Source organism: Nelumbo nucifera, chromosome 1 (genome assembly GCF_055504915.1).
Source record: "Nelumbo nucifera cultivar China Antique chromosome 1, China Antique-T2T, whole genome shotgun sequence".
NCBI lineage: Eukaryota > Viridiplantae > Streptophyta > Magnoliopsida > Proteales > Nelumbonaceae > Nelumbo > Nelumbo nucifera.
The window spans coordinates 30963875-30981163 of NC_142649.1; the positions used below are offsets into that span (position 1 = coordinate 30963875).

General features: G+C 39.7%; 1 protein-coding gene across 10 annotated transcripts in view; it reads left to right on the forward strand.

The window, feature by feature from the left end:
* Positions 1-211: 211 nt before the first annotated feature.
* LOC104590789 (syntaxin-81-like) overlaps positions 212-17289 on the forward strand; it is a 54524-nt gene continuing 37446 nt past the window's right edge. For 3 of the 10 annotated variants that reach the window (XM_088896313.1, XM_088896316.1, XM_010249535.3), the window contains exons 1-2: positions 232-487; positions 9856-9959. The gene's annotated coding sequence lies outside the window, so the exon portion shown is untranslated. Of the gene's footprint in view, positions 488-636; positions 1141-9855; positions 9960-17289 lie in introns of all 10 variants that reach the window. The other 7 variants (XM_088896315.1, XM_088896312.1, XM_088896311.1 and 4 more) reach the window with 6 other exon arrangements.

Consider the following 17289-nt stretch of genomic DNA (forward strand, 5'->3'; position numbering starts at 1 on the left):
AGTATGGGGATTAAAAAAATATTGTAACGTTCTTTTTTGACAGAAAGGTAAGGGAAGGGGGTCCTTGTCTTATGTCAAATTACAGGGGGTCTTTGTCACAGACCCCATAATATAGGGGGGTCTTTATAATTTGCCCTAAAATCTATTCCGTTATCTAATAAAAAAATCTACTCCGTTATGATTAAGTGACTTGGTGGATTTGTACCGGTGGTGGAGACATATCTACATTCCACACTCTCCCTTTTCTCCTATTTCAGCTGAAATTTTGCGATTCCGAAGAAAGCAAGAAGAATTAATTGTTGCTCATTAATTGGGCCCTAAAAGACAAGCTTGTTTTTCGCGTTCAACAAGGAGAGTTTCCAAGAGGGTGAAATGCTGCTTGCCTCTTCCGAATTTCTAAATCGAGCCTAATCCACTGGTGGATTCTTGTATTCTGCCGAGAAATTACAACAAATCTAAGCCGCCCAAAATCCAAATGACGAGCAAGGTTAGTATGATATACTCTTCGCCTCCCGCAGTCTCTGTATTTCTGTTGTCTATGGTGCGTGTTTAAAGTTAAACTCGAAATTGAAATTCGAAATAAATCTATAGAAATCGATTTTGAACTAAAAAATGGTGTGTCTCTGGAGTTAAAAGGAGGACTTGCAGCAGCGGCGGTGGTTTCCTCTTCACCTCTTCCCTCCCTTTGATTCCATTTATTTACAACTCCTTAGTGGCATTGACTAGGCTTATTTGCAACAAACTGGTGAGAGAGCTAGTCCCCAGATGTCTGCGTAACAGAGCACACTGCCCTGCCCAGCTTGCCGATCCTAATGATTATTCCGGTCGCTCTGCCGTTCACCTTTATGAATTCAGTCAACCATCGGACTTGACCCGGATTTTATCGGCACCAAGAACAATATCGATTGCGACCAAGTAAAAGGTTACCTGTAGTGTTTCAGCATTTTTCTCTGTCACAAACCAACCATGACCATCGTCACCGGTCTGCACAGCAGCTTCGTTTCTCAGATCACAGGCTACATTAAAAGAGGGTATCCCAGTTTTTGTGGTATGAATCACTTGTCAAGAGGGAGTGCGGTGATGTTATGAATCTAAAGCCAATCTTGTCTCCCGAAGTATACACCATTTACCGTCGGCTAAGTATTGAATTTCTTGCTCTTTCCTCTGATATTCGATCTTTATGTTGCCATGCGTTGAATAGTTTGATGTCTCGCCTATAGTGTTTAGTATTTACTCCATTTATTTATGCTTTATCAGGCTTGATTCATGGGATTAGTTAATCACGGTTCCCCCCGGTTATCCTGTGTTTTTGCCATACAATCATCATGACGGCATAAAATTCCATACTAGCTTTTATTTTGTTTACTTGAACTAAAATTTCAGTGGGGTTGAACGATTCAGTGGGACTATTTACCTGGGTCATACCATGCTGTTTTATGGCTTAATAGTTGGTAAACTAACGATTCTAGTGCGTCTTGCTGCCAGTTCTCATGTAGTTATTTCTCATGGTTTTGGTTTCACGTAATTTACTTCAGGCCATTCTTTTTTTAGTCATTGTCTTTCTATGTCATTGAATAATTCTAGCTTGTTACATTTAGATATACTATGGTGAATCCCCTCTACTGTTAGTAGTTGTCGATGTGATTTTATTAAGGTTTTTTTTCTTGTTTGTTAAAAAATAATAATAATAATAAATTAAAAATAGAAGTAAAGTTCATATGCAATGGTACACAAGTAAATGAATAAACCAATAATTATTTTGTTTGTGCTTGTGCTTATTTAGGTCTCTCCATTCATCCATTGGGCCTAGGAGAGGGGTGCCTATCCCCTTTCCTCTCCCATCCGAGTCTTACCTGGACTGGTTGGACCATTTCCTTGGATATAAATGAAAACGGATTTTCGATGCAATTTCCGGAGGTCCCATCACCTCAATTTCCTTAACTGATGGCAGGGACTCCAATTCAGCCCAAGTGAGCCAATTTCCAATACTAATGTGTAGACCAAAGGGCAAAGGTGGCTTGGTATAATCGTTTCTGATCAAAAAAAAAAAAAAGGTGGCTTGGTATAGGAAACTTAGTCCAGAAAAATACAACCCTCATGGGAAAGTGGCTTTGGAAGTTCCCCCTGGAACGTGAAAGGCTCTAGAAAGCATTCAGACAATGACTCGGATGTAAAAGTATCCCCTAATGCCTCATTATTATCTCCTTGGAAAGCAATTCAAGAGGTTTTTCCTTTCTTCCTCAACCATATTCAATTTGATGTGGGAAATGGGAACAAGGTCTTATTTTAGGAAGGCCTTTGGTCGGGAGAATAACCTCTAAAGACCTAATTCCCCTTACTCTTTACTTTGTCAAACTATAAATCTGAGCTCATTTCAAAATTTGTGACCTTCAACACCTCATGGCTGAATTGGGGTTTCAGTTTCAGAAGGGGTCTTAGGGACTTGGAATGTGAATCTCTGATAACCCTTTTGGCCAAGCTGGACTCTGTTTTCCTAGACCAAATTATAGACGATACAAGGGTTTGGGCAATTTCTAATAATGGCATCTTCACTTGGGCTTCTTTTTTCAATAACCTAATTCATCCTACCACCCTGGGTTAGAACCTCCCGGTAAAAGAGGTTTGGAGCATTAGAGCATGCCAATTCCACCAAAAATTCAGGCCCTTTGCTGGGAGATCTTTCTTGGGAAGATTAATGCCAATTCCCTTATGTTTATTGCCTTTGCAAAGCTAGTGAAGAAAATATCTTCTATTTGTTTATTCATTGTACCTTTGCACATTGTGTTTGGGAGCATTTCTGTTCTCTTTGGTTGCAGGTGGACTCCTCCCAAGGATGTGTTGGGTCTCTTTGATCCAATCCAAACTTCTTGAGACAGTCAAAGAAAAGAGGAAGGATTCTATGGAAAGCAATGAGAGCAGCACTAATTTGGACTATTTGAGAAGAAAGGAACAGGGGGATTTTCAATGACAAGTGTAGATCTGAGTCAGAAATCATAGAAACCATAAAGATACAAGCAGCACGTTGGGTAAAAACCTTGAAAATCTTCCATCTTTTATCCTTCAATGATATTTTGAGATCATGGAAGAATGTGGCAAACTTGGCCCAAGAGAAAGAAAGGGTTGTCATGGAATGGAGACCGCCAACACCTAATTATGTGAAGAAACTAAATTTTGATGGAAGTTTTTTGAGAAATTAAGGAAGGGCTGGTTTAGGGGGTGTATTTCGAGGTAAAGAAGGTGAGATACTAGCACTTTATCTGGGTCCTGTATTGCAAGGAGATTCATTGACAATAGAATTATTGGTTCTGCTTCAAGGGCTGAAACTTGCAAAGCAGTTTGGCTTTCAAAGGTTAGAGGTGGAAGGGGACTCTTAGGTGGTTATTCTTGGACAAAATTTCACAGCCAAACCCCTTGGGTTTACAAGCAAAGGATTAAGGAAATTGAAAGGATAACAAGGGAACTGAGTGAAACTTTTAAATGGGTGAGAAGAACTACAAATGGCATGGCAGATTAGCTAAGCAAGGGGCAGATAGGCGGTACTTATTTCAGGCTAAATTGTAAGGCTGGTTTTTCAGGGATTGCAACTCTAGTTGTATTTGTTTACTCCTATGGGTGTGGGTAAAATTACCCACAAATTTGTAAGCTCAAGTTTCATATAATGCTTAATAAAATTTACCATTGCTGATAAAAACACATCGGTTGAACTCATGTAAGGATCAAAATAAGAACAGAATTATTCATCAAAGGACCAATTTATAATATCTAAGGGGCCAAAATAAATAAAAGCCAACCTATTTGATAAAAACCATAAAGTATTATACCATACATGTAAGATACTGTACAATTACCAAAAAGCTATAAGATATTATATACCAAATATATAAGCTATTATACTACATTATATATATACAATTTCTGGGCTGGCCCAGGCTGACCAGGCCTAAGGTTTGATTTGTCTGGGCCTGGCCCACATTATGTGTGGCTTGATGCAAGTCCTGGCTAGCTAGGCTTGGGAAAAATGTGGCTGCCCAAGCCCAGAAATTCGTAGGCTGGGTTGGGTGTACATGATCATCCTGAAGCCAAGCTTTCTCCCTCCATAGCTTATATTTGGTAAAAACCATAAAATAGTATACCATCTATGTATGATACTATACAATTACCAAAAGACTATAAGATATTATACCAAATTTATAAGTTATTATACTACATATTATATATACACAATTTCTGGGCTGGACCAGGCTGACCAGGCCTAAAACTTGCTTAGTTTGGGCCTGGCCCACATTATGTGTGGCTTGATGTAGGTTCTAGCTGTCTAGGCCTAGGAGAAATGTGGCTGCCCAAGCCCAGGAATTCGTAGGATGGGCTGGGTGTAAATGATCATCCTTAAGCCAAGCTTTCCCCCTAATATGCACTCCATAACACATGTTCTGTTCTAGTCCTACCTATTTTTAAAATCTTCTGTTTAGTTAATCATCTATGATTAGTGCAAAAATAATTAAGTATTATCTTTGAAGAAATGAATAGAAGGGAAAAAAGGGGCCTAAAGACTCCACTCTTTATTTGCTAGTTACCTATTGGAATAGGACCCTTAACAGCTGGGTGGCTGGCCATATCTCTTGAGCCACTTTTGATGTGGCAAAAAATGGTGTGGTCTCAAAGGTAAATTTCTTTGGGCTGCATTTGGCAAAATATGTTTTTGTACTGAAAATAAAAGTGAATTTATTTTTTCTTACGTTTTTGAATTCAAAGTGGGAGCAAAATTTGCCACCCAAAAAATTGGAGCAAACTCTTGTAAGCTTTTGTAGACTCTCATCAAAGTTGCCGATCATCTTTTTGTTGGAATGGTTTAGGCTATGTTTGATGATTAAGTGGTTGTTAAAAGAAGTACTTGTTGCACAAGTACTTTTTAGAAGTACTTATTTTAACAACTACTTATGGTTGTTTGGTAACCCACTTGCCAAATCACTTATTATGTTTTTAAGCACTTATTGGGGTGGGGATGTTTGGTAAGCTACTTTTCCCATAAGTGCTTATATTGACACAAATGACAATTTTAGCCCTCATTTCAATGAGAAGAATAACTTCACAAAATAGAAGAAAGTGGAAAAACGACAGGTCCGTTAGCCACTTTTCCTTATCGCCGATTGTCGCCGGTGGAACTATAACTGGGTGCACCGCCACCTGGTTTGAATGAGAGGAGATGGAGGTATAACCCTCGTGTTGGGGTATTTTAGGTATTATAAGAAAATACTAGGGACTGGTTCATCCCATTTTATTGGAGAAGTACTTCAAAAAGTGCTAAAAAAGCCAACTTTGGGTCACTTTTTTAAGAAGTACTTCTTTTAAAAAGCACTTCTTCTCCACTTTTTTACTAAACACATAAAACCATTTATTAACCACTTAATGTGTGGTCCTAGCTGTTAAAAGAAGTACTTGTTAAAAGAAGTACTTCTTATAAGTGAAATTAAACAGGGGCTTAGAATCCATCATATGGATAGCCGAACCATGCTAGATGGTTGGGCAAAATTTCAAATTTCTAAACCCTTTTGGGAACCGATTTCTCAGTGAATTTGAAAACTGAATTTTCTAGATTGATCTTGCATTGAACCAGACCAGATTTGAAACCAAATTGAAACGAAATTATACCTGATATGGAAGCCACAAATTGCAGCTCCCAAATTGGAAGTTCACGCCCAATATCAGTCCCAAAATCGTCCTCCAATTGAAGATGTGCAGAGTATAGGGGAAACCGATTCAACAACTATGATTTCAGCAAATCTGCTATCCAATTGACTTGGATCGAGTGAGATAACTTAACTAATCATGACAACTTAACCAATCACATGATAACTAAACTAATCTGCTATCCAAACCCAGTTTTGACCCAAATCACATGACAACTTAACTAATCATGTGATAACTTAACTAATCATATTAGTAATGGGCCTTAGGCCCATTTCTCATAAAGGCTTGCACCTCTATGTGTTGCATGGCTACTTTATGCCTGATATTGTATGATGTGGAACCCCACAAAGGTCTCACACAAGTCCATGAGGGTCTAACCCCAATTTCTTAATTTTATCAGGTATGATGTTTGCTTAGGGAATTATGTTCTCTTTTGGAATATGTCGGGGTGGGAAATTCAGCCTTAAAATACCTTTTCCCTTCTCTTTACTCTATTTCCTTGTTTAAGAATAAGGCTGTCTCTAATTTCCTTCCCTTCCCCCTTTTGCCTTTGTCGTTAAATTGGGATTTTGGCTTCCGTTGGGGCTTGAGGATGATGAACTTGGTGATGTTTCCCAACTTCTTTTGATTCTTGATAATGTTTGGTTGGATCTCTTATAGTCAGACAAGAGGATTTGGTCCCCCCACCCAAATTGCTCCTTTTCTTGTGCATCCATTTTGAAAGCCCTTTGTTCTTCCTCCCCTTAGTCGGTTTTTCCAATAAAGGAGCTTTGGGCTAAGCCTATTCCCCCCAAAATTATCTTGTTTTGTTGGGAATTGTTTTATGGGAAAATCAGTACTATAGACTGCTTACAAAAAAAAAGAAGCCTTTTATGTGCTTGTCCCCTAGTTGGTGTATTCTTTGCAAAGCTAATGGTGAGGACTATTTCCACTTACTAATTTCTTGATCCTTTGTTGTTGCTATTTGGGATTGGACTTTTGCCTTATTTGGTTGATGGTGGAATTTACCCACTAATGTAAGTCTACTTTTCGACCCGTTGGTCTTTGTATGGCCCACAAAAAGAGGGTGGATAATGTATCAGAGCAACTGCACTTTGGACAATTTGGGAGGAAAGAAATGCAAGAAATTTTCAATAAAAGGAACGAAGCCTCCCGAATATCAAAGAGTGTATCTTAACAAGGGCAATTCATTGGTTGAGAACTTCGGAATTTTTCCATTTGTTCTCCTTTGATGACTTCAGAAGGAACTGGATGGAGGTGGCTAATATCTCCCTCAAGAAGTAATGGACTTCTATAGTGTGGACTCCGCTGTCGGAAGGTTGTGTAAAATTGAACTTTGATGGAAGCAGTCAAGGCAATCCTAGCCCCTCAGGTATAGGAGGGATTTTGAGAGATAGGGATGGTAATATCTTAGCCTTGTACTCGGGTCCAGCGGGAATGGGAAACTCAAAATAGGGCTGAGTTGTTGGCAGATTTACAAGGTATTCAGATTGCTAATCAATTTGGTGTTGAGAACCTTCAAATTGAAGGTGACTCCAAGGTTGTTGTAGGTTGATTAACAGATCCGAGCTCAATCATTTGGTGCTACAAGGACCTCTCAAAGAAGGCCAACTGGTTATTAAGAAACATGAATGTTAGTATATAGGGGGTTGGCAGGTTTGCAAACGCTATGGCAGATTATCTTGCTATAAACAAGGGGTTTTGAGGGAACATTTGTACTGGGCTACCTTGTAACCTTGATATATAGTGCTATGTGATTTTCCCTCTTTGAGGGAGGTTGATGATTGTAACAGTTCTCATATTGTCTTAATAAAATTCCTCTTCAATTATCAAAAAAAAAAAATCTAAACTAACACGAGTGTCTTAAGTGTCCGATTTAAGGGCTAATACATAGAAAACATACCAATATGAACATAAAACAATAATGTACTTAAAGGGTCTTCCGTTAGGAGCTAACCCAAAAGAAAGTTGGTTCTGGTATCCAATTGTGGAAAAGTTTGAAAAGAGGCTGGCTACTTGGAAAAAAAGTTACATTTCGATAGGGGGTAGAGTGACCTTGATTAGGGCGACACTTGCTAGTCTTCTGGTTTATTTTCTTTTTGTATTCAAGATACCCTCAAGGGAAGTCAAGAAGCTAGAAAAGGTGATGAGGGATTTCTTGTCGGAGCCAGGGGAAGAGAAGAAGGATCACTTGATTAGGTAGGAGATAGTCAACAGGAGTAAGGAAGAAGATTCGGATTGGGAAATCTAGTTCTTAAGAATGAAGCTTTTCTAGGGAAGTGGCTTTGGAGATGGCCGTTAGAGAGAGAGAGAGGTTGTGGCACAAGGTGGTGAATAGTATTCATGGCTGTTTGCAAAATGGTTGGGATGCCGGGGTATCTCGACAGGCGACTCTTGCAACACCCTGGAAGGCCATTCACGGAATTCTACCCCATTTCTCAATTTGGTAAGGTATGATGTTAATTCTAGACACAATGTTCTTTTTTGGGAAGACATTTGGGTGGGCAACCAACCTCTTAAAGACCTTTTTTCCTCTCTTTACTCTCTTTCCCTTTATAAGGAAGAGCCAATTTCTAGTTTTATTTCCTACTCAAATTCTTCTTTGTCCCTAAACTGGGATTTTGGTTTCCGTAGAGGGTTACGTGATGATGAAAGTGCTTGCATTTCAGATTTATTGTCTTCACTTGAGTTTATTTGTTTAGATCCCCTCAAACCTGACACAAGAATTTGGACCCCTAACCCAAAAGGTTTGTTCACTTGCTCCTCTTTCTTCAAGTCCCTCTGTTCCACTTCTATACCTTAGAATTTCCCAATTAAAGAATTTTGGACTAGGCCCATTCCCCCAAAGAATTTTGAAAACCTACAAAAGAGAAGACCAAATTGGTGCTTATCCCCTAATTGGTGTGTTCTTTGTAAATCTCAGAATGAGGACTGTGACCACTTATTGATCTCTTGCTCCTTTTCTACAGCTTTATGGAATTGGATTTTTACGTTGTTTGAGTGTAGGTGGAACCTGCCATCTGATACTGTTGTTTAGTTCGTCTATTTTTGAATGGCACACAAAGAGAGGGAGAGTTATGTGGAAGTGCATAAGAACAACTTTGTTGTGGACAGTTTGGGAAGAAAGGAACACCAGAATCTTTTGTGAAAAAGAAAGGAATTTCTTGGAAGTTAAAGAATGTATTTTGACAACGGCAACTTAGTGACTAAAAACTCTAAAGATCTTTGATGCATACTCTTTTGATGACCTATGGAGAAGCTGGTTAGCAGTGGCTAATGCTTCTACCAGGAAGGACAAACATGGGGTTGAATGGATGTCACCAAGGAAGGAGTTTATCAAGCTGAACTTTGATGGAAGTTGCTGAGGAAATCCAGGACCTTCAGGCGTAGGAGTGCTGAGAAACAAAGATAGTAACATGATATCTTTGTACTCAGGTCCTGCAGGTGTGGGAGACTCTTTAAGGGCCGAATTACTGGCTGCTGTACAAGGAATCCAGCTTGCAAATCAGCTAGGCATAGAGCATCTGATTATTGAAGGGGATTTCCAGGTGATAGTGGGTTGGCTGAAGGATCTAGACATTGTGATTTGGAGTTTTAGAAATCTTCTCAAAAATATTAAATGATTAACAAGGAATATGACAATCAGAGTTCAGTGGGTAGGGAGATCAGCAAACTCATTGGCCGATTCACTTGCAAAACAAGGGGTTTCTCGGGATACTTTATTTTGGGCTTCAGTGTAATTTCTTTTGTACTTATAATTCTGTAATTAGCTTTAAAGGAAAGGTTGCATCTCGTGCCTTTCCACGAGTTGCATGTAACTCTTATTTGCTGGTTTAATAAAATTTCACTCATTTATCGAAAAAAAAACAATAATGTACTTTATTCATTTACAAATAAATGTTTATGTACATAGTCTGATTGGAGCTAAGGGCATACACTATCTAACACTTTGAGCACCTTGATGGGTCTATCATTAGTTATCTATGCCATTCTAAAATGTTCTTTGCTTATAGGTGATCCAAACCATGCTCCTGAATTGGAAATATCTCCTATTCTCTTCTATTTTAAATGCATTTTTTCCCCCACCCTCTCATTTCTACATCAAAACCTTCAATCCCCAGGATTTTCTTTTGACTGATTATAGCCAATGATAATTTCTAATTGTAGGGAACCATATTTTCTAGTAAGAGCACTGGACTTCGTTTCATGGGGTGCACAAAGTTTTGATGCCTTCTATCACTTTCTAAAGCCTTAAATCTGATTCTTTTAAGGTAAGCTCATGATTTTTGGTGCATTATTTTGAAGAAATTCTTGTGCACAACACACTTTTTGATGTCTTGATTGAAAATTCCTTTTGGTTCTTACTTATAATAGTGAAGCTCATCTCATAGGATAATGGTTTGTTTGAAAGAGTTATTGAAGGTGTATTTTGTTTTTGGTATGCATTGAAGAGTTTAGTTGGTTAATAAAAATGCATTTTGTTTATTCTAATCACATGACTAAGTTTGATAGGTTAAGAGAATTGCTAATGTGATGGCAGATTCATTGGCCAAAGAAGGGGTCCATAGGGAAATTACTTCTGGGCAAAATTCTAAAAACCAAATACATTAAATGGGTGGCTGGGTATCCATCCCCAGCTTTGGTTGTACTTCTGATCATTTAATCAATCTAACAAATTTACTCTTTACTAACAATTTGACAAAAAAAATCGCATGGCTAAGTTTATACATTAGGAAATGGAAATGATCTATTGATTGTTTCTATTTTTTTTTTTTGAGTTTTAATACTTTGTCATGTGTTTAAGACTCCACATTTTCTGTCAATGATCCAAATCCAATGGATTCATATGGGATTTTTTGGAACAATATGCATATGCATTACTCATAAAAGTAATAGATAAGATTGATTTCAAATTAAAAGTGGTTTGCAGTTGGGTTGAGCTTGGAGTTCATGGTGATTGGGAATTTTTTCTAGTATGAAAATTATACAGACCATAGTGATATTGAGTTAGATATCATCTTTCTTAGAAATTGGATTTTCTTTTGTGAACAATTTTCTAGACATGCACATTTTATAAAAATTGCTTCAAATTTCACATCATTCCATTGTAGTAAGTAGTATTTTTCTGTTGGTTTTCAGTAAAATGGTGAATTTAGATTTAGCTTCAAAGTTGAGACTTGATATGCGTGAAGGGATGGAATATCCATCACATGGACGTCCAAGTCTTGCGGAATAGACTGGACGAATTTCAAAAAAAATTTCTCCCATCTTTGCAGGGAATCGAATTCCCTATTTTGAAAACAAGTTTTCAAGGATCAATCTTGAACCATGAACCAAATCAGATCTGAACCAAAAGGGGTAGGAGGGAGGATATACCTGATACGGAGAAACAATATCTCCCAATGGAGGTGTTCACGCCCAAGGAAGGATCCAAAATCTGCTCCCACTGAAGATGGCGCAGTGCAGGATGGAGCAGAATCAGCAATGTTCTTCCAAAAGAACTTGACCCTTCGCAAGAATCAACTGGATGGCTTGTGAGTACAGCTCCAACCAATCTTTTCCGAAAAGATTGCAATCAAGATCAGATCTTGATTTCTCCCAAGAACTGGAGATCTAAAGGCAATGGCGGTGGCAGGAAGGAGGCAGCAGGAGAGAATTCGCAGGGTGCAGAAATCTCTCTTTCTGTGATTTTTCAGCTCTGAAGAGAATCAGATGTGTTTCTTTCTTAGGCTGCCGCCCCCTTCTTTTGTTAACTTAAAAGATCAGCTCCTAATCCAATTAGGAGCAGCTTATCCAAATCATATTTGGATAAGATCTCTCTTTAGGTGATAGGGATAAATCCTTATCTTATCTGCAGATTAGATCAGCCATCTCCTAATCTAATTAGGAGGTTTCCAGATCTAAATTATTTAGATCTTGGACTCTCTAAGTGGATAGGGTCTAGGCCCAATCCTAACAGCTGATCCATCCCAGAATTTGCCCCATAATTAATTAAATAAACAGCCCAGTTCGAAATGGGCTTTAGGCCCATTAAGCTTATGTACTCACTTAACCTTCCAAATTGCTGCCCAGTTGGGCTTCCTTATAAGGCGTGGGACCCAAACATTGATCTACACATCAGCCACATGGGTTCGGCCCAGCCTTTGTTACAAGGCCTGGCCGAATACACTGTTAAAGACAGTGCACCCCCTGAAAACCCATCTTATGGGCTCTATGGGCCCAACACTTACCCTAAGTGGTCCCTGGGCCAAGCCACCTTGTAACACCCAGGGACTATGGGCAGATGCAAGATTAGCTCATCAGGTATTATCCTCAATGGTCTTACACTTAACCTCTCAGCCCATAATGATCAAACATTGCCCGACAAGAGAGGACCTCTCCGTCGGCTACAAGGAACAGTGTTGCACTCTCAGCTCATATGGATCCCGGGAATTAAAACCTTTTGCAAATCATTTCGAAACCATAACATATATATATATATATATCTTTATATATTTTGCAAAACAAATCTCAACGATTGAAATCGGCTGCTGGCAGTCTTGGTTTCCATTAGTGAGAGTGCATCCCCGATCATTTCCTTTGTCCGACAAAGGGGCTGATCCTGTCACTATGATCACCCATTCAGGTGAATTCTCAGACAGTCCCAACATACCCAGGTTTTGACCCCCGCTAAGGATCTCACTGAATGGTATATCAAAGACAGCCCAATCCTACACCTAGTGCAGTATCATAATCGAGTCTAGGGGTCGGGTGTAACTTTCCAGTTTTGCCCATCAATCTCCAAGGTCCAGGGCAATACTGGAAATCTGGTCCGGTTCAAAGGTTCTATTAATCCTACACTGTATGTGCCTAGGGTCTCACTTTGGCAGTTGAGACAGGCCACCCCAACCGACTTGGTGGCACCACAGTGTCAGCCTTGTCAAGATAGGTCTCCCCAGACCGATCCACTGGCTGTGAATGTTCTAAACTAACACTAGTCTCATTAAGTGTCCAGTTTAAGGGTATTACACAGAAACATACCAAGGGAACATGAATCAAATATGCACTTTTATTCATTTACAATAAACTCAAAAAGTACATCATTCTGATTGAAGCTAAGGGCATACAAAACTGTCTAACAATGCGCCCCCACTTAATGTGGTTGTCAATCTTTATTATGGGAGGGCCCTTAGAGCTTGGGTGGGGATTTTAATGTAATTGGATTTATAGAGGAATCAAATAACCCCCAATATACAATTACAACCAGTATGAAGAAGTTCAGTGACTTAGACTTCAAGCCATCTTTACTTGTACTAACTTCCAGGAAAACCCAACCTGCTCAAAGCTGGACCATTTTCTCTTTAATGCAGCATGGGAGAATCTTTGGAGGGGTTTGGTGACAAAAGCCTTACCTAGAGTCACCTCTGATCACTGCCCTATTATGTTAGGACAGGAATGGTTAGGTGGTTGACGCCTTTTAGACTTGAGAACATGTGGTTGACGCACCCAGATTTTGTAAAGAAGGTTGGGGAATGGTGGAATGAGGAATTGAGGGGTGTAAAATAGAAAGGAGTGTGGTTCCACAAAAAACTGAAAATTTTGAGGGCCAAAATAAAAGAGTGGAGCAGAGATCAGTTTGGGAAAATAGAGGAGCACAAGTCCAATTTACTTTCAGGCATTGAGTCTTTGGATGAGAAAGAAGCCCAAAGAACAATGAATGAACAGGAGAGCGAGTCAAGATGGAAACTAAAAAAATAATTGGAAGAAGTGCTCTATAGAGAGGAAATTTCTTGGAGGCAAAAGTCAAGGCATAGATGGATCAAGGAAGGTGATGGGAATACCAAATATTTTCATGCTTTGGCCAATGGGAGACGGAGAAAGAATTTTGTGATCAAATTAGAAATTGATGTGGAAGTTTTCTCCTCAAGAAGAGATAGCAAGGATTTTTGTGGACCACTTCAAGTCAAGGATGAGAGGACCTCTAAACATTCGAGAGAGGTTGGAAGGCTTAGAGTGGCCAAGGCTAGACGAGAGCATTTCAGGTTGGCTGGAAAGGAGCTTTGAGGAAGAAGAAATCAAACAAGCGGTGTTCTCTATGGATAGATCAAAGGCACCAGGACCAGATGGTTTCACCATGGCATTTTACCAAGATTGTTGGAGAATAATTAAGGAGGATCTGGTTGAGGTTTTCAAGGAGTTTGAAGAAAGACATGTGAGTAGCCCTGGAATAAATGCCACTTTCTTAGCTCTGATTCCGAAAAAGATTGATGCTAAACACCCAAAAGATTACAGGCCCATTAGTTTGGTGATCAGCATCTATAAAATCTTGGCAAAGGTGCTATCCTTAAGGATCAAAGTGGTCTTACCATCTATCATTTGTCAATCTTAAAGAGCTTTCATACAAGGTAGGCAGATAACCGATCAAATCCTAATGGCAAATGAGTGTGCGGAGGATATGAGGAAAACACGGGGGCCAGGCTTTGCTTGCAAGTTGGACCTTGAGAAGGCATATGATATGGTGGACTGGAGTTTCTTCTTAGAGATACTTAGGGCTTGTTGGTTTGGGGAGAGATGGTGCTATTGGATGATTGGTTGCCTCACTTCGGTTCATTACTCCGTGTTAGTGAATGGAGTGTTGAAGGATTTCTTTCCAGCCTGCAAAGGGTTGAGACAAGGTGATCCTCTTTCTCCTTTTCTTTTTACTTCGGTGGCGGATGTGTTGAGTAGATTGATATCAAAAGCAAATAGGGAGGGGGTAATAGATGGTTGGAAGATCGGAAGGAATAATGTCTCTGTAACTCATCTCCAGTTTGCAGATGATATTATCATTTTTTGTGAGGGAAGCGAGCCAAGAAGAGTGGGAAATCTTAAGGATATAATATTACGCTTTGAGAGAGTTTCCAATATAAAGGTCAACTTTGAAAAAAGTTGTGTAGTAGGGGTCAATCTAGCTAACAATGAAGTTGAGTCTATTGTAAACTCTTTGGACTGCTCTATTTCTTCTTGGCCCTTGACTTATTTGGGTTTACCTTTGGGTGAGAATCCTAGGGAAAGCAGATATTGGTACCTAGTTGTTGAGAAACTTGAAAGAAAGTTGGCAGCTTGGAAAAAGAATTATATCATTATGGGAGGAAGGGTAATTTTGATTAAGGCTACACTTGCCAATTTACCAGTCTATTATCTCTCTGTGTTTAGGATCCCCCATAGGGAGGCTAGGAAATTAGAAAAATTGATGAGAGATTTTCTTTGGAAACCAGGGGAGGAGAAAAAGGATCACTTAGTTAATTGGGAGACAGTTTGTCAGAGTAAAGAAGTAGGGGGTCTGGGATTAGGGAATTTGGTCCTAAAAAATGAAGCTTTATTGGGAAAGTGGCTATGGAGATGGCCTCTGAAAGAGAAAGTTTGTGGCACAAGGTTGTGAATAGTATTCATGGCTGTTCTGTTTCTGGTTGGGATGCTGGGGTATCTCATCGGGCTACCCAAACAACACTGTGGAAGGCAATACATGGTGTCTGTTGGACAGTTTTGTATGCCCTTAGCTTCAATCAGAATGATGTATTTTATGAGTTTATTGTAAATGAATAAAAGTGCATATTTGATTTATGTTCCCTTGGTATGTTTCTGTGTAATACCCTTAAACTGGACACTTAATGAGACTCGTGTTAGTTTAGAATGTTCACAGCCAGTGGGTCGGTCTGGAGAGACCTATCCTGATAAGGCTGACACTATGTGCCACCAAGTCGGTTGGGGTGGTCTGTCTCAGCTACCAGGGTGAGACCCTAGGCACATACAGTGTATGATTAATTAAATCTTTGAATTGGACCAGATTTCCAGTATTGCCCTGGACCTTGGAGATTAATGGGCAAAACTGGAAAGTTACACCCGACCCCTATACTCGATTATGATACTACACTGGGTGTCGGATTGGGCTGTCTTTGATGTACCAATCAGTGAGATCCTTAGCGGGGGTCAAAACCTGGGTATGTTGGGACAGTCTGAGAATTCATTTGAGTGGGTGATCATAGTGACAGGATCAGCCCCTTTGTCGGACAAAGGTAATGATCGGGGATGCACTCTCACTGATGGAAACCAAGACTGCCGGTAGCCGATTTCAATCGTTGAGATTTGTTTTGCAAAGTATATTTTATATGAAATATGAAAGTATATATATTATGGTTTCTAAAATGTTTGCAAAAGGTTTTAATTCCCGAGATCCATATAAGTAGAGAGTGCAACACTGTTCCTTGCAGCCGAGGGAGAGGTCCTCTCTTGTCGGGCAGTGTTTGATCATTATGGGCTGAGAGGTTAAGTGTAAGACTGTTGAGGACAATGCCTGATGGGATAATCTTGCATCTGCCCACAGTCCCTGGGTGTTACAAGGTGGCTTGGCCCAGGGACCATTTGCTGTCCACAACAATGTATTCGGCCAGGCCTTGTAACAAAGGCTACGCCGAACCCATGTGGCTGATGTATAGATCAATGCTTGGGTCCCACGCCATACAAGGAAGCCCAACTGGGCAGCAGTTAGGAAGGTTAAGTGAGCACATAAGCTTAATGGGCCTAAAGCCCATTTCGAACTGGACTATTTTAATAAGTTAAATATGAGCGAATTCTGAGATGAATCAGCAGATAGGATAAGGTCTTAACCCCATCCACTCAGAGAGTCTAGATCTGAATATGATTCAGATCTAGAAACCTCCTAATGAGATTAGGAGAAGGCTGATCTAATCTGCAGATAAAGATAAGGGTTTATCCTTATCACCTAAAGAGATGTCTGATCCAAATATGATTTGGATCAGCAACTCATAATTGGATTAGGAGTTGATCTTTTAGGGTTACAAAAGGAGGGGGCGACAGCCTTTAGAAGAATCACATAATCAGATCCTCTTCAGAGTTGAAATCACAGAAGAAAGATTTCTGCAATCCCTGCAAAATCTTTCTTGCTGCCTCCTTCCTGCAGCCGCCAGACATCCAGTTCGATCTCTAACTTTGTGGGAGAAGTCAAGATTCGATCTTGACATCAGTTCTTTGTGAAAGAATTGATTGGAAGCTGCGCTCACGTGCCATCCTGTTGTTTTTTGCGAAGGACAAAGTTCTTGGAGAAGAACACTACTGATTCTGCTCCATCTTACACTGCACCATCTTCAGTGGGAGCAGTCTTTGGATCCTTCCTTGGGCGTGAACACCTTCATTGGGAGATATTATTTCTCCGTATCAGGTATTATCTTCTACTCCTTTTGGTTAAGATCTGGTTCAGTTTATGGTTCAAGATTGATCCTTGAAAATATGATTTTCTAAATAGGGAATGCGATTCCCAGTTGAAGGGAGAGAAAAAAAATTTTTGAATTTCGCCCCTTTATTCCGCAAGATTTGGGTGTCCATATGATGGATTTCTCATCCCTTCAGTGTCCTCCCCAATTTCCTTCAATTTGTAAGGTATGGCATTTGCTCTAGAAATTTGGTTCTTTTTTTGGGCAGACACTTGGGTGGGTAATCAACCTCCAAAAGACCTATTTCCTTCTCCGTATGCCCTTTTCCTTTATAAAAAGGAGGTTATCTTTGTCTTTCTTCCCCCTCCAGTTTTACCTTTATCCTTGAATTGGAACTTTGGTTTTCGTAAGG